The sequence below is a fragment of the Perna viridis genome, chromosome 15 (assembly GCF_037379345.1).
Source record: "Perna viridis isolate PV_CMFRI_1.1 ecotype Kerala chromosome 15, ASM3737934v1, whole genome shotgun sequence".
NCBI classification, from domain to species: Eukaryota; Metazoa; Mollusca; class Bivalvia; order Mytilida; family Mytilidae; genus Perna; species Perna viridis.
Window position 1 is genome coordinate 8,968,935 of NC_142459.1, and position 22,861 is coordinate 8,991,795.

Below are 22,861 nucleotides of genomic sequence, written 5' to 3' on the forward strand. Positions count from 1 at the left end.
TAATAGTCTGTTTAAAGATGACCATACAATCATAATAGGGACAGATCCATGAACAGAGTTCTGGGTGTTGGAAACCACCCCCCCCCCCCACCCTGACTGTTGGATTATTTGATAATGTTGTACAATGTTTGGGCAGCTGGAACTCCGTTTTCTGTTTGTTTGGTTTTTTTTTTAACGAATCCCTTTTTCTGTATATTTGGATCTAATCCTGAATAATATTTAAGTAAATATATTATGAATTTTATTGAAAAATAAGGAAAAAATTGTAAAAAAAAATTACATTTAAGAAATAAATTAAGTAAACTATCAACTGATAACAAGATTGTTGACAATACATATTATCAAACTGTACATGTATGTGTAAAAATATCAATTACCAAGGGAGAGAACCATTAAAAAAAAACTACCAAGGGAGATAACCATTAAAAAACAAAACTACATCCAAATTTTTAATTTTCTACATAAAAAAAAACCTTCAAATCATGACCAGAAAAAAACACTCTATAATATTTGAAAAAAAATGGTCTAAAGGAATGTCTAAAAACAGAAACAATATTTATGAGTAATACACATCAGTAATTTCATAAAGAAAAAATGAGTATGAAGATGTTCTCATCAAAAACCAAGGGAGATAACCATTAAAAAAACTACCAAGGGAGATAACCATTTATAATAAACTGTTGATTATGTTTTCCTCAGAATGATAACTACACTGATATTATATATATATAAACAAATAAAGAAATTTTAGTTGACAAAATCCATCTTGAGTATGTAAGCATAAAAAATAATAAATTACCAAAAAAATAATGCCCGTGCAATTTTGTGCCAGGAATATTCTACATATTCATATATATCAAGAATATCTGATATTTATGCTGCTTTTTAACAAAATTTCACTTTGTAGTTAACACATTTTTGGCAAGAAAATTCTTAAGTGTAAGTTTTTGTAAGAAGCAGGCAAATTGGGAAAAATCAGAAACATTCATGTCAAAAATCCACCGATCTGACAATATGATTTCACTCAAGGATGCTTTCTCAGAAATTTTTCAATAGAATATTAAATGTTGAAAAATGAGGTTTCAAAAGAGTTAACTGCCAATGTAAACATATTAATCATGTACACATGTTAATCATGTGATATTGTGAACATGTTAATCATGTGATTTAGGCAAGATTCTAAAATTTGAGATAGATCTATTTGATCATCTGCATAAGACTTGAGGAGGCAGACCTAGGATAAAGGACATAACTCTTGAAATCAGTGATATATATGTATCATATTCAATTAACCAATGGCTTTCAAGCTTACATTTGAAACAAAATGAAATCAATCAATGTCACTTTAATGCCTGCATGAGATTGATATAAAGAGCCTGAATACAAACACTCCAATGATTTGTTTAAGAGTTATGTCTCTTACCCTAGGGCTACCTCCTCAAGCAATTTTTTAGAAAAAAAAGTGGGTTTGTTGCTTTTCAACTAAAATCTAAGGTCAAATTGAAAGTACAGTAGCAGATCCAAGATTTAAGCTTCAAGGGGGTATTTACATAACTGAATGCTGAGAAAGTAAACTTACGTTTTTTTTTCATAAGGAGGGGGGTAATTATAAGGGCAAATTCATATTTTATAAAAATAAAATATACATTATTTTTTCCATAACAAAAGGACAAGAATTTATGTATAATAAAAATTTCACGCTGTAATCTAAAGAAACAGCTAAAAACTGGAACCCAAAATTGTCCTGGGAAATGAAAATTTTTAAAAATTTTTTAGAATTCCATTTTGTGAATTGGGCTATAAATAGCAAACCAAGATTTTTTTACAGTTATTAAATCTAAACCATATTCTTTGCAACTGACTGACTCTACTTCAAATTTCAGCAAAGGATATTTAATACTGGAATTATGATATCACAAAACAAAATATCACATAACCAAGTAAAAACTAATTAAGTTAAAAAAAAATCTATAAAAAAACAAGTGCAAAAAGTGCAATAAACATTTTGTATATGGTACTTAAAAATACATTTTGTTCATATAAGTACATTTGTACCCAAATGCAAATATAATTTACCCACAAATAATATGGGTTTCTCATAATAATAATTACATGTTCATGAATTGACATTTTATTTCTTTTTTCAAATCTAGACAAGGCATGTACTACCAATGCAAAGTTACAAATTTCTTTAAATTACCCTGTGTAGTACTATGTTATCTGGCGTCAAATTCACAAAAAGTCGTAAGTGTAAAATTGATGGATTACACTTACAACTTTTGGTGATTGACGCCTAAAGGTTAAACCTTGATCAAGTATCATTACAGACCTCAATTTGAGATTTTCCTCAAACTTTGAAGTCTTTCCTAAAATTTCCTAAAACGACCCATCAAATATATAAATAGCATATGCAGACCCAAATTTTCATTTTTTTGGTAGATATTTTTGCATTATGAATCACCTCTTCCATTGGCAGTGTCAGAATTTTATATGGATCAGTTCTTAAACTGGAACTTTTATTTTTGGTCTGCACTTAATACTCTGACCTTATTTTCTTATTACATTTTCTTTGCTAGCAAGACAGTCATTTGTCTTTCCTCTGTGGCACAAACAATACTTCCTAAACTTTATCCTACGAATTCTACCTCCTGATTGATGAGCTATGATTAGAAACACTTTCTTTTTACAATAGAAGCAAAGCTTCCGTAAATGTCAAAATTTCCACAAGGTTCATTTTTAAATTCCTTTCCAAGCACTGATAGTAGAATTCTGGAGCCTGAAAAAAGTAATTTGAATTTTAAACATAAGTAAAACATTGTAATTAGCCACACAATTTGATATGTTTCTGAAATTGTAGATGCAAGAATAGCTTTTGCTGAAAATCTCACCACAGATGCACATGTAAATTAAGAGAAATCAACTTACAGTGTAAGGCTGAATAAATTATTTGCAGGGCACAGCTTGATATAGTAATAGCAGAGGTCATACTCTGAACAATTTGAGCAAGTATGGACACATCATCAAAGCTTGATTAGAGTTCTGAATTTTACTTCTATTATAAGTGTAAACTGGCCCAAATCAGGTTATTTTCTATCACCTAATTAAATATCAGTAACATTCCCTGTAGAAATTCAATTTCTCATGGATTATAAAAAAATTAAGAATAGGTTCTTTTTCAAAACATTATTTTGATTGGGATTGTTTGAATAATAGACTGCCAACCGATCCACATTTATGACATCACAATACCAAACTTGGTTATACAAAATAATCTGGTTTGATTAAAGAGAACCAACCAACCAATCAGAAAGCTTGTTACAAATCAAATTGAAGATTTAAATATATACCTCATATTTCATCTTCCTGAGCTGGACCAATAACTTGTCGTCAAACTGGGCAAAGTAGGGAACACATCCATTGAGTTTATGTGAACACAACCACTCGCAAACATCATTGTTGTTCATCTTAAGTAAATTGGAGCTAGGTGGCGCTGATGATGCCGTTGATGATGAAGAAGCCACAATAGGTGCATCTGTTGAATCTTACAAATAAGAAGAAGATTTGAGATTTGAAGACATTTTAATAAATACTGGAATCTGTAACAATCAGGCAAAATTGAAAAAAAACACAAATTTGACAAAGTAGGCACAGAGTTTATGGTCTACAATTATATGAAATTGCAATGCATTTCATAGAATCAAGGCCTTGAATTACAGAGAAAAAAAGAAATGCCTTTTCTGTCTTTTATATAACATTTTGAATAAGATTTCAGGAAAGACTTGTGGTATTTTCCCACCTTGATTCAACCACTGCCTGATTCTTACAGAGAATAAAACTTACATTTTCTCCTTCTCTGATGATATACCTATAAAACTGGCACCAACCAAATTGAAGGGTGTATCTTGTAAAATGAATTATCTATATGTAAATAAGGCCTAAACACAGACATCAAATTTGTTAAGAAAAGTTAATTCTTAATGTTTTAACTAGTCACATTTGAACATTAACATTGTGATTTCTTCTGTTTTGATAACAAGAGACAATAAAACACTTTATGTACATGAATGAGTTGGAACATGTTAGCTTACAAGGGTGCTACATTTTAAAAATTTTACCATAGAATAATAGTTTCGAAAGTTGAAAAAAAGATCAGATTAGGTCATAATTAAGTACAAATCAAACAAAAAATCAGGCAGGTACTGATTCATATAGAATAATATTTACTTTTGATTTTGATACTGTTATGTTTCAAAGATAATGGAGTTGAGACATTCCACAGGATATCAGTATGGAGATATTCCACATGATATCCGTATCAGAATGGAAAGTAACTATTATGCTGTTTGTCGGAAGTCGACTTTTTACATTTTGATTTATTTTTATGTACATTTACATAAAACAAAACTTAAGCATTGTTTCTGAGGTTCTGAATAAGTTTCAGAAAAAAATGTTTACATTTTTTTTCTGATGAATGAATCAATCAAAACCACTGTAGTACCTGCCTGCATCTTAATTTGACCAGTGCTCAACAGGAATAGATTGTTATTGCAGTCAAAACTGCTGGTGAAGTGGGGAAAGGTATATCTGATAACACTCCCAAATGAGGATGAGACTTCCACAATATCAATGAAAAGTTTGGAATTTCCCACATAAAAATGTAAGATTTTTTCGAGTTTTTTTTGTTAAAATTACTACAGTACCTCCCACATGAGGCAGTTTCAATGGGGAATATCTCCCACATGAGGCAATATCAAAGAGGTAAAATCTCCGAAGTACGACAGGATCAGTAGGAAAGAATCTCCCATGTGAGGCAGTATCAGTAGGGGAGAATCTCCCATGAGAGGCAGTATCTATCAGGTAAAATCTCCTACATGAGAATCCAGTATCAATTGGGGAGAACGAACCACATGCATTGATCCAAAGGTTAACAGGTAAAAATAGGGAAAAGTGATAAAATCAAAACTTTGAAAACCTTTAGTTGGCTGACCTCCACTAGCAGTATTTACAATCATATCCTCATCTACAATGTGATGAAGATTAAAGTAAGTCAGAAGGGTTGGTAGGGTTAGTGAAAACACATGTACTTTTTAAGGCCCAACTAGTACCAGCAATGTATATACCAATCTGTTTTTTTTTCTATATAAACTCCCCACAAATTCTAATGACTGAGGTAACCATATTGGTACTTATACCCTTAGTATCCAAAAAATATCTGGCAGCTTGGGTAATTATACTGGTTCCTATAGCAACTGAATTATCTCTATAGACTCCCAACAATTTTTATTTTCAAAGGGTTAAAATTCTAGCTCCTATACCTACCTGATTTTTTATCTAAAGACTCCCCAAGTTTTCCCATTCCTTTAAGCTTCTTCATTAATCCATTCCAGGGTTTTTCGAAAGGGTATTTTCCACTGAAATCGAAATATAACTTAGCACCGAGAATGGCTCCAAGCCAACCGTCAGGGCGGTAGTTTCTCTGTAACATTAGAGGTATGTAGTCTTTCCTCATCTGGAATGTATACTCTGCCTCGAGAAAATAAAAACACATCATTATCAAATTCAATAATTTTATTGTTGAGAAAAAACGAATGTAGCAATCCAACTAATTAAGTATCACTCTTTATAAAAATCAAACAGGAGGTCATTCATGCATGTAAAAAATCCACTGAACTCACTTTTGTTTTTAACTCAGAAACAGTTACAGACCACATAACCAGTCTTAGTTTACTACTTGTTTGTTGCACTTTCAAATAAAAAATATATAGATTGTGTATGAAATTGGCACTATAAATGTAACTCCCTCAAGTATCAGGTGAAAAAAAAACACTCCAATGATATTCACAAGTAGAAATGGAATCCTTACTAAATGTATCTACAAAGTGTCATGAAGGATTGTTCAAGAAAATTGTTAGATGGACAGATTGACAAGCAATCAGATGGACACACAATTTGTTCTCCACGAAAGTGGGGAGACATAATTCTGTGCAGAAAAATTAACATGGACAATATGTTTCATTCATAATTTTATTTTTTTACAGTAGTGTAATATGATGAAGGTGAAACCTTTTAACGCTCTTGAAGAAACATCAATAAAAACTAATTTTTTGTCAGCTCTTATTTGATATGTTATACCTTCAAGTATGGTAAATTTTATATATATATATATTTGCCCTACAGCATTATACTAATTATCAAAGTCTGATATGTCTATTGGCCAAAATGTCCAGCATTCATAAAGAATTATTGGTTTTCGTAGTCCAAAATGTCGAATTGTCCAGCACTGGTTAACATTGTGGTTCTTAAAATTTGCAAAACGTCTTAAAAGATTTCTTTTATTGTATTTAGTTTCGCTGCATTTTGTTTCATTTAGTATAGTTTAATTATGTTTTTATTACGATTTTATTCATTTTATCAAATTGTTTGGTTTCAATTCTTTCTTTTATCGATTATTTTCGTTTCGTTTTGGTTCGTTTTCGTTTTGACCCGAGAATTATGGGTAATATTGATGACGTAATTTTCATAAACATCCGGGAGCCATATTGCAGACTATAAGGCCAACCCTATCTTGGAAAAAATATGATTCGATTTGTATTTAATTATCGAAACTAGCAAATATTTTCCGAGATCAGTTTGGCGCTCAATCGCACATACAAAAGCATACCCAAATGAAGCTGCCATTATGCTGTTTTTCAGCTCCTGAAAATGAAGGTACAAACCGAATATTGATGCTTTTTCTTGCCATAAGTATACAGAACCGAGTTGACAATACAACCATAAAATAACATTGAATGTGTATTCTTGAAATTAGTACCCTACTTAATTAATTTATTTGAGTATACACATATATATATGGTACTAACCTAATCTACAGTTAGGACTGAATTTGTATTTCTCCGACATACATATTAGTACAACAGAAGCATTTTCTACAGCTTCCGCCATGGCCTGGAGTGTAGAACCACCCAGTCGTTCTATATCTATCCAAATCTCTAAACCTTCTTGCTGTAAAGTATACACAAAACAAATTGTAGTTTAAATCAGAGTACAGAATTGCAAGTAATTTTGGCAGGTGTAAACTTCTATTAAGCTTTTCCCTATCAAAACTAATAGTTACACCCATTTCTCACTTTTAGCTCCTTATGTTCAAACAAGGTGGGACTAAAACCTCCATAGGGCTCACCACCGTGTTATTAGAAACAATGTGTTAAAATTTCAAAAAGTTCGGACAAGTTTTCCTTAAATTATCCTAACTTTGCGAAAGTTAATGGATGTTAAACTAGGACGACACCAATAAAACAGACAATTAGGACAGTGTGATACCATTATACGACCAAAAAGATATTTTATATTCCTATAAAAATTACTTAACTGTTTATGATGTTACTAATTTCAAAGATAGCGCTGCCATGGAAGTTAAGAATAGTCAGGCTCAAGTATTTTTTTGACGCTGGGGCAAGGACGGACAGGATGAACAATTTTCATGAATTTTGTGGACAGACAGACAAACTATAGTTTCATGCAAGTTTACAGAGCTGTAATCAGTGGTGCATCCAAAGGGGGATGCTGAGAGTTAGAACCTCTTTTTATTGGAAAATTTGTTTTTTTCATGTGCAAAATTGACAAAAAATGGCAAATAATTCCTAGCACCTTCCCCCACCCAACCACTTTTTCTGAGGAACCTGAATGGCACCCTCAAAGTGTCTGGATTCATTTCTGGTATGTATTGCCACCTACTTTTAGTCTGTCCTTCAGTTTATAGACAATATCCTTCTCACTCCATGCATAGCTAATGAATATATGTTTCTTATTTTTCTTGCCTGATTTTGGACCTGAAATAAAAGTATGAAGGCAAAAATTAACTCCATTCATAAGATATCTATAGTTTACTTTCTCCCATTCTAAGCTGGTGATTAAAAACATACTTGACCTTTTAACACTAAGCAGTGATTAAATTTCTGAGAGAATTTTTCCACCAATTTACATTTTCAAAGTTTTTGAGAAACTTATTCTGCTTCAGCCTATTCTTGATTAACATATTTCTCCACTCTCTATGGTAAAATTAGGATTTTAACATACTTGCTAAAGTTGAAAATCTTAATTTTACCATCAAGATTGGGAAAAAAAATTGACCTCTTCATTACTGAAGGAAAATCTATACAGATTAGTGTAACCATGGGAACACAAGTTAAAGAGAAACTGGCCTACTGTAAACATTAATTTTTGTGGATTCTGTCAAGTGCACATATTTGTTGGTATCAATTTTCACGGTTTCAAAAAATGATTAGTGTTAAATAGTATTTTAAGACCAATTTGCACTTCTGCCCACTGTGGAAAGGGCAAAAATTAGTACATTAACAGTAGTTTTGTCAATACATTTCCCTGTCTCAAAGGTTCATGACATGTTTTAAAGCATTGTTGTAAATACAAACTGAAGAAAGACTACAAATACTGTAAGCAAATTCACAAAGAGAACACCTTCGCTTCAAATTCAAGTAAGTTCCATTATCTCCCTTTGGAGTCCTCCAACAGTAATTGTATTTCTTCATGCACATCTTAATACGATTCTTAACCTAAGTAACATCAAAATCCATTTAGCTGACAAGAAATGTGGACATACATACAGACAGACAGACAGACAGACAGACAGACAGAAAGACAATCAGGGTGATTTGCATATACCCCTTTTTTGTGGGGGTACAATTACAAAATCATTAACAAGATCGCTTAGAATTATCAAAACAAATTACTTTTCTTTCAAATGTTTTTTTTTCTATACTGGCACATGACCCAAAAGAAAACAAACTGGTTGAAGTAATTTCTCACCTATTACTCTAGGTAAACACTTAGTATCATGACATAACTCACACAGGTAAACATTTTGTATCATAACATAACTCACACAGGTAAACACTTGGTATGATAAGAATAACACAACTATCTATAAAGCAACCTACATAATAACTAATATATTTAAGAATCAGGCAGTGGGTGAAATTAGGTATGAAAAATACCATCATTTTGAATGTGTTATTTGACTATTTGCACCATCATTAGTTTTGTTTTGTTTGTTTAATGACATCATGAAATTTTCATTATTAAGAATTAGCTATGATAAAAAATTTGTCTATTGAAAAATAACATAAATTTTCCATGTGCACTTCGCGCAATAAACAATATGCGCATGGAAAATTTATGTTATTTTTCAATAGACAAAATTTTTATCATAAACAATTCTTATAAATTATTTTTAAAACATATTTTCATCTTTAAACATGAGAAAAGTAGCTCTGAATTTTATTGAATAGGGGCATGTCAATATATTTTTTTTATCCATTGAGATATAACAAACTTATTTTGACCAATCAGATTACAGTATTTATCTTAAACTATTTTTTTAAACAAATACAGATTTCTAGAAAAAATTTTAGCACCATGTGACAATCACATGTTTCAGTTTACCTATGATTATCACATGACAATCATGTTTCACTAACATATGATTATTATATGCTCCAAGACAAAATTAACATAAAAGAATCATTTGATAATCATATTATTGTCATTTGTAAATTATCATATGATCATCATATATTACTATATGATTGTCATATGTAAATTATTATATGACTATCATATGATTATCATACGTGGCACATTTGGATGTGTATACTTACAATTTTTATATCATTCTCTCCTTTCGGGACAAACAACGCTCCTTTACAATTTTTCTCTACATGTTTGTCCTGGCTATTCACCAATTTTTCCAATGTTGGCATGATGTCTTCAAATTCCCTGATTTTTTCTGCAGCCTCTTTATCAAAAGACGAAGTCCAAAATAGCTTTAGATGCCACTTTTTGTTCTTCAGTGAAGTCCCATTTTAACATCTTTAACGACAAAGGGAGAGCACCAGCTTCAATTATCTGCAAAAAAATGATTTTTTTTTCACAATACCAATGACTAGGAGATATAATGTATGATTTGTAATTTATTTATTTATTTTTTGTTGTTGTTGTTGTTGTTGTAGTTGTTTGAGGGAGTGAGAGCTGCTTGTCCGTATTCATGTTTTATTTTGCTTTATCATTGCAGATTTCATCCCTAGTGGAAATATTCTAGACATTTTACTTACACTCTAGTATATAATGCCCTTAGACAACAGGCAACAAAAGACAAATATAGTCTGTTGCATTTATTTGTAGGTTTGTGACCTATACAGCCCCTGAAATGATCCATGAAATTCTCAATAACCACTGACTAAATGATTGCTGACAGATCAATAACTGGTGACTCATCTGATTGCAGTTTTGTTATGTATAATGAGGTATGATTGGTTCATGTAAATTTTAGAATGTTCATTGGCATGAATCCAAAATAATGCAATAACATAATGTTTTTAGATTTAAAATAGGTAATCCATATTTTGGATTTTATGGAAAAAAAAACACAAATTGTAAAATTGAAGTTAATAAATTGATATCTAAATTATACCATTTAGTAAATAAGAGAATAAATGGAAAACCAAAACAAAGGAATCTGTATTTACTAATCAGCGGTCATGTCACAGAATAAGGAACCATTCATCGGTTTAAGGAGGTAGACCTAAAGTAAGGGACACTCATACAAATCATTGGAATGTTTGTATTCAGCATTTTACATCAATCTCATGTAAGCATCAAAGTAACTTGGATTGATTTCATTCTGTTTCAAATGAAAGCTTGAAAGGCTTTGGTGAAATTGAATATGATACAAATATATCACTGATTTCAAGAGTTATGTCCCTTACCCTTTGTGCACCTCCTTACCAGATGGTTTAGGCAGATCTATGACTGATTTCAAGAGTTATGTCCCTTACAATATGTCTACCTCCTTAAAAGATGGCTTTGACATATCTATGACTGATTCAAGAGTTATGTCACTTACCCTTGGTCCACCTCCTTATAAGATGGATTTGACAGATCTGTGACTGATTGGAAACCTATCAGTGATCAATGATGGATCACAATTAATAGTTCCATGGATCGGGCACTATAAATGTCAGACAATAACTATTAGTTTCTAGACTTTGTATAAATAGTTCCGTGGATCGGGAACTATAAATGTCAGACAATAACTACTAGTTTCTAGACTTTGTATTGTTGTTATTGTTGTTTTGAAGTGTACATTTTATTTGGGCAAATCTAAACAACAGTCTGTACTTGCAGGCCAAGAGTCCAGTAAAAGTACTGAACCTTCCAGAAGAATGTGCATTAGCAGATACATGAATTTCATTTGCAAGATCATTTGACCAATAAAGCTAATTTTATACTGTTTTAACACTCAGAAGTACAAACACCTCTCACGTTTTTGGCTGACCCTAAAAATGTGTCGTTCAATTCTACCCTTTACTATCATTACCAGTCATATATGCCCAGTCCACTGATCTGTTCATTAGACATAAAATAATGTCTTTGGAGTTACCTCCCTTCCCACAGTATATCCTTGGTCAGTTTCCATCCTTTCCTACTTAGCTTTTGTTGTTTTTTTTTTTTTGTCTTTACAGCCAGTTTGCCTAGACCATCCATCAGTTCATTAGGGGTTAGTCTATGGTCTTCTTTTGATTATTCCCCGCAACAACCTGTTTTATTGATATTATTCAGTTTTACCTTGCCTTTATTTTTGTCATTAACAGCCAGTTTGCCCAGACCATCCATGAGTTCATTTGAAGTAAAACCTTTGTACCTTCCCCTCTCACTGTTTAGGGATAACTTTATATAGTTTACAATTCCTTCAATGGCACCTGAAAATACATGTATATTGAGATACTTTCTACTTCTATAACAAGCATATGAATGACTTATCCAAACATGAAGTTGCACCCTTTGTTATGCTAGGCATACTCAAACTTGAACAGGAAGTTGCACCCTTTGTTATGCTAGGCATACTCAAACTTGAACAGGAAGTTGCACCCTTTGTTATGCTAGGCATACTCAAACTTGAACAGGAAGTTGCACCCCTTGTTATGCTAGGCATACTCAAACTTGAACAGGAAGTTTATATAAGAGAGCAACTAAACACCAATGCATACCATCAACTTGACGAGTGAAGGTAAAATTTACAGAAAAAAAACAGCCCTTGTAAATGACGCAAAGAAAAGTATCTCAACATCTTCTTGTAATTAAGTATCACTCAAGGAAAGAAACATGCAAAATGTGATACAGGGTTGCATCACTGAATATGTTTGGAAAAGTTAACAACTTTTGACAGAGTTGTCTGCTCTTTAAATGATCAATTGCAATGCATTTCAATACAATTACTAATTAATTTACCAAATTTTCTGACAAATTTTGTCTTATTCCTTGATTTTGATCAAGTGAAGAGAAAATTTCACACCATGTTATACCAACTGAAACCAAAATCCCATGCACTTATGTCCTATAGTCAGGACTTTGTGGCAAACTTGGATGGATGCGCAGACAGGGAAAGTGATTGAAATATACTACCTACTCACTGACTGGCAGTACATTTACCATATTTTAAGGAGCAGTCTTTATAGAAATCAGACAGGAGGTAATTCATGCATGTTGAAAATTGAACAGGTTTACTTTTATTTCTAATTCAGAAACAGTCAAAGACCACATAGCCAGTCTTCAATTGTCATTTGCATTTCACACTTTCAAGAAAAAAATATTATAGATTTGTATGAAATTAGCACTTGCAAGAGTTATAGTTCTTGATTTGGTTTGATTTGGTTGGTTTAAGTTGAATAAATGAATGGTTCTCTCAAAATACACAAATCTAAATATAGAATTCTACACCATTAATCAACTCTTCCATAGACAGTGATGGAATTTCATATGTACTAGTACTAATCTATTAATTTTACTGTGAGTTGCTCAGTACCTGTGTTATCTATAAGTTTATCATTCTCATCTTCTTCAATGATATGAGATAACGTCAACATTGCCATTACTTTCAGCATTTCATGTTCTTCTTTAGTGTGTAAAAATTATAGCATCAGACAGGAGAAAAAAGACATAGGAAAAAATCAGAAATATGCATGTCAACACCCCACCAATCTGACATTAGTGATTGGAGATCGGCCCTTCATAAGATTATTGTTAAAGTGACACAACTTACTACAGCAGTGACGTTCTCCTACCACCGGAAGTAAACACATTCTTAAAAATGCAGTAATTACTTGCACAAATGTGGAAAATCTAAGTAAAATTTCCGTATTTTATTATACTATACAAAAATTTAACCCACTGCATCAATAGTAGGTAATATAACATATGAAAAATATAGTGTCAAGCAAAACATGTTTCAACTTTACATGTTTTTTTCACATTACCTATAAGACTACAGGCATGTAATTAAAGGTATTGTTAATACATTAGTATCTACATGTAAATAAACTTTACATATACTATATGTATATCAGCATATGAACAGGTGTGGATCTGGAGGTTTAAGAACAGGGTGTGAGGTCAGATAAAAGAAGGTTGGGTTCAAGGCTATGATATGCTCCTTTTTGCTTATAAATTTTGCTAAAATAGAAAACATTTTCTAATTAAAAAGGGGGGGGATCCAATCACCCAACTCTTCTGCATATCCATTCCATGTACATGTACATATGTGAATCAATATAGTTCTAAAAACTTATATGTTAAAAATCAAAAATTGATATGTTTTACTTGTAAGACTTAAAATATGGAAAGAGAAACACCTTATGTACAGACTCCTTATTGGCATAATTGAATTGCTAAAAATGTATTAAGTGGCTCTACATGTAATATTAATAAACAGTCGTTGTGGCTGTATCCAACTTCAATAGGTCTAGATTGAAATAAAAGGAAAGATAGACCAGATATGTAGATGACTATGTTAAAAAAAATACTTTGGTTCAATCACAGATACATGTAATAGTGTTTTCCACAGAAATTTGTAAAGGCATGGTCATTTAAGTATTTTGAGGGTACTCAACAGTCACAGAGGGTTTCACTTGGGGTACCCCACCTTGACACTATGGCAATTTATTTACTGACACCTGCAATAAACATCCTTCACCCTAGTATGGTATTGCAAAATTGAATACATGTAAATGGGTGAAAAGGAGTACATGTTAATATGCAAATTAGTGGAAAATGATCAAATTAATCTTGAAAGCCTGGGGGCAAATTGTAAAATTCATGATGAGGGCAGCAGGGTGCTAGAAGATGAAGGCATGGTGCAATGCATAGCTAAATTGGTTTAGGGAAACCTCTGTGTAACAGCATAGGTTAACCAACATGCCACTAATGTAGACATGTTTACACAGAGGAGAAAAAAATGTTGAGCTTGTACATACTGATCACTATATAAAACATATATACACATACTTGTACTGATTAAACTACATGTACATATGTTTTATTGTGATTTGTGAATTAAACTCTTATCAATGTGGAGGCATTAAATATTTTTGTCATTTGAGGAAGGGGCATGACTTAAATAACTTAGAAGTTACATCTACATACACATGTACAGTTGGCAGTTTGCTTGGTCATGCATGTCAAGCCAAGGTCTTCTTGCTTTGAATATAACATTCAGAGCATTGTAGGGAAGTTTCTTTTATTGTTGTTGAGTATATGCACAAATGTGTCACAATTCATACAAGCGGTGGTGAGCTTCCTAATGACAGTGAGAATGTTGGCAAAATATGTCGATGAGCTTTTTGCATGGTCTCTAAGCTACATGTATATATATGAGGAATGCCTGAAAGCTGGAAAATTGTGAAATTCCAAGGCTTAGCTTGCAAAAATTATACAAACTTGTTTCTATCATTGGCCAAATACTATCAAGTATTTACCCATACTTGACGCTAATTGGCAGTTGAAAGAAACAAGCAATCTAGAGATAAACACATATTTATAGAGACCCCCTTTTTTTCTCTCCCATAAAATGTCTGTCTAATACCATAACATTTTGGGTTATTAAACATTGGATGTGGAAATTGAAAATAGTTGTGGGTATAAAATAAGTCAAATATTGAAATAATTCCACTGTAATTTACACAGAAATCAATGATAAACATTGACCACGTGCATACACTCCTGAACAGCTGAAGTCAGTGAACAGTTTTAGTCTCGAGCAACTTTTTCTAGTCGATTAATGGGTTAATTGACGGAAACTAAAATAGTAACAATCATTACTTACTAACTGAAATTCTTGGTATCTTCCAGATTTTCCTCAAAATTTTGGAAAATCAACGATAATTTGTTGATGCTGTTGCTGTCCATTTCGGTGTCAAGCATTGCATTGATATCGATTTGCAATTATAGCATTTGATTGGATGATTGTCAAAAGAAGGCGGAGCTTTACCATAGCCTGTGTTCATGATTTTACACAAATAAAACGTTTGCTTTCTTTAATAAAATAATCATTAAATCAAAGAATGACAATTTGATCATATTAACTACTAGTTGAGTTATTGTCATCATCAGGTAAACCGTTATCGGCAAAAGCTTTTAGGGATGCCCTAGTGATGACGTCATTTCAACGGTAAAGTCAATGAGTTATCTGCCCCTCACAATATCCTCGCAAAAAAGGTCCTTAACACCGCAGCATAACTTGCTATACACAGACAGACATGAGATCACTATACATACTTGACAAATTAACAAGAGCCAAAAGAGGTATAATAAACAAACAAGTGACAAACAGACAGACAGACACGAAATCACTATACCTACTTGACAAATTAAAAAAAGCCATAGAGGTATAATCATCTAACGGGCGACAGACAGACACGTGATCACTATATATACTTTACAAATTAATAAGGGCCGTAAAGGTATAATCACCTAATGTGCAACAGACATACAGACAGAGACCAGATCACTATACATAATTGACAATTAACAAGAGCCAAAAGACGTATAATAACCTAACATGAGACAGACAGACAGACACAAGATCTCTATACATACTTACAAATTAGCATGGGCCGTAGAGGTATAATCACCTAACATGAGACTGATAGACAGACACAAGATCAATATACATACTTGACAAATTAGCAAGAGCCATAGAGGTATAATCACCTAACATCCGACAGACAGACACGAGAGCAATATACATAGTGGACAAATTAAGAAGAGCCATAGAGGTATAATAACATCAAGTGTGACAGACAGACAGACAGACACGAAATCATTATACATTCTTGACAAATTAACAAGAGCCATAGAGGTATATTAACATAATGTGCGACAGACAGACAGACACGAGATCACTATGCATTCTTGACAAAATAACAAGAGCCATAGAGGTACAATCACCTAACGTGCGACAGGGAGACAGAAACGAGATCACTATGCATACTTCGACAAATTAACAAGAGCCATACAGGTATAATAACTTAACGTGCGACAGACTGTTTGACTGATTGATTGTTGGGGTTTAACGTCCGAGCAGCAATATTTCAGCTATATTCAGATGATGAACATGAAATGGATGATAAAATGAACATGAAATGATGATGAAATGAAAAACTGGATGGGACACAAGGATAATAAGGTCAGCAAACTTTGATTGCCACTAGGAAAAGGGGAGGGATGGGTAAAGTCGGGCAATTTAGCCTTCTGTGGCGGAGCGCAAAGGTTCCTACCCCTATCGAATACCAGCAGGGTTCTTTAACGTGCGAGGAACGTGGCCTCTTTCCCAGCACGGTGCACCACTATGGTTTGCAGTCAGGTTTTCCGAATTATAGCCTGACAACCCCAGCATGTAACACGCCAGGGGTACCCCATTCCATCACCTGGGGCACACATCCCAGTTGCTCTGTGGGCAGAGCCCCTGGTCCCTGGCTAGGTTTCTGAGCACTATTTAGTCGCCATTTATGACAAGCTTAGCGCTGCTGCAGGCCTATTCTTTTGACACCCGGACATGCACGAGGGCGTGTGACAGACAGATACACACTAGATCTCTATGTATACTTGACAAATTAAGAAGAACCATAGAGGTATAATAACATCAAGTGTGACAGACACACAAGAGATCACTGTACATACTTGACAAATTAACAAGAGCCATATAAGTATAATAACCTAATGTGCAACAGACAGACAGACAGACACGATATCACTTTGCTTACTTGATAAATTAACAAGGGCTGTAGAGGTATAATAACCTAACGTGCTACAGACAGACAGAGAGACACAATATCGTTATAACATACTAGACAAATTAACAACAGCCATAGAGGTATTATGACATAAAGTGTGACAGACAGACACCATGAGATCAATATTCACACTTGACAAATTAACAACAGCCATTGAGGTATTATAACATAAAGTGTGACGGACAGACAGACACGAGATCACTAAATATAGTTGACAAATTAACCAGAGCCATGGAAGTATTATAACCTTATGTGGGACAGACAGACGGACATGATATCACTATACATACTTGACAAATTAACAAGAGCAACAGCGGTATAATAACCTAATGTGAGACAGACACACACACACGAGATCAATATACATTCTTGACAAATCAATGAGAGTAATAGAGGTATAATAACCTAACGTGAGAAAGACAGATAGAGAGACACGAGATCACTATACTATACATTCTTGACAAATTAACAAGAGCCATAGAGGTATAATAACATAATGTGCTACAGACAGACATACAGACACAAGATCACTATGCATACATTGTAGTTGACAAATTAACGAGAGCCATAGATGTATTATAACCTAACGAGCGATGGAGTGGAGCAGTGTAGCGAATAGTCTTCAGAATCTGAGACTGAGATATATATTTTATTTTTTACCCAATTTAAAGACTCCTTCTCTCTTTGACTTCACTACCTTGACCCATTTCTTTGGGCCTATCTGATACCTATTCGAGTTTGATTGGTCTATCATTAGCCTCGCATGCAATGCTCATTATAAAATCCCTCAAGTTGAATTACCTCCCTTTGGAGTCCTCAACAGTAATTACATGTATATTTCTTCATATACATCTACATATGATGCACACTTTCCTTTAAAGTTTCATCAAAATTCTTTCAGCAGTTTATGAATTGTGCTCACAAGAACTGTGGCCAGTTTGACAGACGGACATACAGACAGACAGGTAGATTACAATATATTCCCAAACTTTTTTGCAGGGGGTATAAGAACATGTTTTAAATACCTGAATTCTTAGTACATCAAATTAATCTTTACAAGCCAGACTGCAGTACAGTTCCATTCAATTCAACTTTATGTCTGTAAATAAATTTAACATAAAAATGTGCCATGTACATATGTAAATTATAGATATCTTCAAGAAATATGAAGCTGTATGGAGTGTTGTACTAGGTATACCCCTACTCATACAGGAAGCTGACATTGAAGAGCAACCAAACTTACATTTTACATGAACATATATAAATCCTCATACAAAATTTGAAATCCATCCCCTGGGAGCGGAATAATTTTAAGTAAAAATATTCTCACAGAAATACAGACAAGGTGATACTAATATGTACAATGTATGTGGCAATACATACATGTACTTCCAGAAAAAAAAACTTTGAGATGATAACCGGTGCAATGCCATTGATATTATCATTACTTATTAGCTGGAAAAAACACAGTCACTTTACCTACAATTATCTGAATGAACAAACAGGAAAAGTGCTTTCCTCATTTGTCTACCCCAGACTTTACTTTTTATGAGCAACTCTGGGGGTGTTTCTAGAAAAGCAAAAGACGCTTACCCTACCGGTGCACCTGCTCCATGCTCCAAGTTTTTAGTGGTCTTACTTGCTCATTTGCTTTTGATACTTTTTATGTATGATTTTAGTTACTTTATGTTCTTTGTTGTGTATGTCTGTTTTCCATGTTTGGTCTTTGTCCCTGGGTTACATTCTTTTGATTTCCACTATAACCTTGGTTCCCTTGATTACTCTTTCACTAAGTACATCCATTTTGTGACACAAATAAGAAGTTACAGTGATCTCGTACTTTGGTTTGATCCTTGCCATGGCATATTAGAATCACTGTGCACATCATGCAAGACAGCTTTTTCCATCCTGCAAAAAAATACATTCAATGCTGTTTATTCCATAAGAAATGAAAGCTGAACAAAAGACACCCTTGTTTTATCATTAGTTTGATAAGTAGTGTATTTCCTATAGAGACATAGCCGCAATACATAAAAAAAAAATTGTAAAATTTGCTTATATTAATCACTTCTTGCTATTGGCCTATGGAAGGAAATTAGGTAATGAAAAACACATATTTTTAACTAAAATGCAGTTTTTTTGTTTTTTTGTTTTTTGTTTTTGGTAAAGCATAAAATCAGCACTGTAACTACATAATGTACACAATATAATAGTGCGGTGTATGCTAACAAATAAAAATGCTTACATGAATCTTTTAAGAAGGTTTTTTTTAAATCAAGGGTCCAAATACATAAAGCTGTGGTGCTACGGCAGGGCACAGTTGTTCAGTCAAACCTCTAAAACCTAGCAATTGGCATCTATTCTTGATTGTGTATACCTATATAAGACAGAACATTGTATTTATTACATAAAAAATCACAAATTGCCACCATATTACCAAAACACATGAAATTTACATGCTTTATGCAATGACAATTAGGCCTCGGACTGAGTCACAGACAATTCAAGATTTACAGGAAGAAATATGACTAAAGTATGATAAAAATTGCTATTCCAGACTACAATATTTATCGTAACAGTAATTAACACCAAAACTTCTCAAAAACATGGTCAACATGAATGAATCTGATATTAAGTGACCATATGTAAGGGAAAATAACGTTTTTTTTTCAACATCCTTAAGATCTGCATAAAAAAAAACATTATTTCTAGAAAAAACATCAATTGAAAGGAGCACAAATACAAGTGAATGATCCTTACATTCAAATATACATAATAAGTTTGCACCTACATTGAAAACTTCTATATCAAGTCATGCAGGTGTAAGTGTGTGTTTACGCCATGAAGCGGTGTCCGCGGAAAGTTATCTGGTTACTGTAACACACTTATTTCTCTCATTTTTGTGTCTCAAGTTTTAACTTAGTGATACTATGCATAAACATGTTACATGTATCAAGATGTTGCATTGCAATGTACATTCCATACATGTAATTCAATTGATAACTAAAACTTATATACCAGTACATGTACTGATACACTGTATACATGTACAATTCCATGTTTTGAATTAAAGCCTGCAGCAAGCAAACAAAGCCGCATACATATATTTCTTACAATAAAATTTCTGCATAAAGAACCGAATATCACTTTTTCTCTCCTATTCAAATTATCAATTAAAATTCTACAATTTCTTTGTACCTTGTATATTGCCCTTACTAGTCTAAGAACGATCAACACTATTTTTTCATACCTTCGTTTTTTTTTTTATTTTTCCTGTCCTAAAAATGAAAACCAGACGTACATCTACACAAAGGCGCATTAATGTATTATACATGTACATTCATGCACGTACATGTATGTACAATAATTCCGTATGGGTTCAGGCAAAATGTTTACCTATATGTTTATGTTTAATTGTATTTGTACATGTACATGTACTTGTCTACTGCCTGTAAGTTATCCCCATTATTATGCTACATCATACATGTATATGTTCCTATGTTGCTTTTATAATCTGTTGTGTCAAAGAATTTAAAACTTGTGCATGTCGTTTGAGTGTTTCCTTCATTAGGCTTTATTGCTGAAATAATATTCTGAGACTGGCATTTGAAATGTCGATGCACAGTTGTATTCTGATACTTCTATGTTGGCATGATGTACTATATCAGGATAGGCAATGGTATTTGTATAATTCTAAAGAAGTTGGAAATGTAAGAATGTCATTATCTTTTTACTTGTAGGAACAATGAGTAACTGTGTTACTGATCAGTAAATACATGTACATGTATAATCCAAGTTATTATAAGGTTATGTATATTTATAAAGAAAATTCGAAAAAAAAATGTTTTCATGATTTTGACATACATGTGTGTGTTGTCATTTAAGCTGTTTTCTTTCTTACTTTTGCCACATTGTTATATACTCGTTCATACATGTATATTGCTCTTGTAGCACTTAATTGTGTCTGAGTTCACAAAATAAACTTGTCTTGTCTGGTATATGTCTCTGGAAGTATATAGTGTAGGTCACCAGAAAATATGGACTTCCACAGGACTATGCCATAATCTACAGCTTATTAAAGAAACAGCATTCTCCCCAGGAAATTATAGCATAGCACTACTCTGCAACAAAAAAAAAGAACATGAAATGTACATGTATAGAAATAAAAAAAAAATGAGTAACCCAAAATCCACAAAACAACTGTGAGCATGGACCCGGTGAATCGGTAGGAAAAGCATACTCTATTATCCTAGAAACAACTGCTGAGTTGCTGAAGTATTTCAAGTCCAGGTACTAAGGCAGAAGTAGTTGAAAAACCCAAACACTAAAAACTTCTACTATTATGGTGTAATACATACATATAACATCAGCACAATTTGCTCAACATTCAACAAAGTAAATGAATATCAGCGGTGCGGTGACAGTTGTGAAAGAGAAATGTTTTTTTGGAATTCACAATGTTACTGTCCGGATGTTATGATATTAAATTTAACTGTTTTTTATACAAGTAGCTTCAGCAATACATGTACATTGCAGCTGTAAATAAAAAAAGAAACAAGATTAAAACCTTATGCTTACATCTTTTCATTTTGGATGCTTATCTAAAAAATGCTTTTTGAATTCACATCTTTAGTAATGATAACCTGTACACTTAAATAATATGGGCTATACCAATGGTCTGACAGTTCGTTAGTCCAACAGGTTGATGGTCTGACAGTTTGATAGTCTGACAGCTCGAAGAAATGTTGTTGAAAAGTAAAAGAAACAATTCATCCATGTACATGTATATCTCAGTCTATAGGAATATACATGTATAACCATAAGGAAAGTTGGCGTGTTCAGGGCATAACGTAAAAAAGATGAGACATGTTTTTTTTCTGGCCTGACCGGTTGTCTGTAACCTTGGTTCCCTTGATTACTCTGTCATATATCTTCAAAGTGCATATCCAATGGAAACTACAAAACTGAATACATGTAAAGTGAACCAGTCATTAGGTGCAGATAAATGCCTAGTTACCCCTTGTAGGCAGTACTATCAGTCCAAATTAATTATTAACTTTTAAAGACAGAAACTATGAGAAAAGACTTTAGTAGTAGTCTTTGTAAGAATCATGCAAATTCTGTAATACATGATTCATCCTAAAAAAGCTACACATTTTTTTATTATTATGTTACTTAATAGGTCTATATGATAAAATCTATAAGCATTTATTCCAAAAGTGTCAGCTCTTAGAGATAATCCACATTGAAAATCCAACAGTTCCTATTGTATTTTAGTCACTTACAGAGTAATCTCCCTTAATTTTGATAAGTACAGTACATTCTTTATGATTATTATTTCCTAAAAACAAGGGTTATATGGAGAGCCACTTAGTAATTTCTGTTTACTTTAAAGATTTTAAAATAAATACGGTACATGTATCAAAAATAAAAATATGTAGGCTTTCCAACAAATGATTCACAATTTGCATAGTTCTTATCTGACGTGCTACTTTTAAATGTTATTTTTAAGTCCCAGCTTCTTCGACCAATTTTAAACATGTTCTAGTGATTACAAGTCCTGTTTAGCAAAGTGGAGGAGGGGGTAAATGTTTATGTACATAATGATAGGGGTGTATGTCCTTGTGTCCATACTTCCTTTCTTCCGTTACAAAATGTGGGACCAACTTTCTATTAATCCTCCTACACCACTGAATAGATTTGTTGGCCTTATTGTCTTA

The 22,861-nt window shown here is 32.9% G+C and overlaps 1 long non-coding RNA gene and 1 pseudogene across 2 annotated transcripts; both read right to left on the reverse strand.

Annotated features, from left to right (window-relative positions):
• Positions 1–228: 228 nt before the first annotated feature.
• On the reverse strand, positions 229–12,992 carry LOC148596839 (uncharacterized; annotated as a pseudogene). The gene is made up of 9 exons (XR_015918834.1): positions 12,878–12,992; positions 11,641–11,774; positions 9,675–9,921; positions 8,450–8,570; positions 7,735–7,829; positions 6,861–7,002; positions 5,320–5,529; positions 3,348–3,541; positions 229–2,776 (listed from the first exon to the last, which is right to left on the reverse strand). The product of XR_015918834.1 is annotated as an uncharacterized LOC148596839 (transcript).
• Positions 12,993–14,236: 1,244 nt separating this feature from the next.
• Positions 14,237–18,158, reverse strand: LOC148596840 (uncharacterized). Its single transcript, XR_015918835.1, has 2 exons — positions 16,377–18,158; positions 14,237–16,059 (listed from the first exon to the last, which is right to left on the reverse strand). It is a non-coding gene; the product is annotated as an uncharacterized LOC148596840 (long non-coding RNA).
• Positions 18,159–22,861: the final 4,703 nt, after the last annotated feature.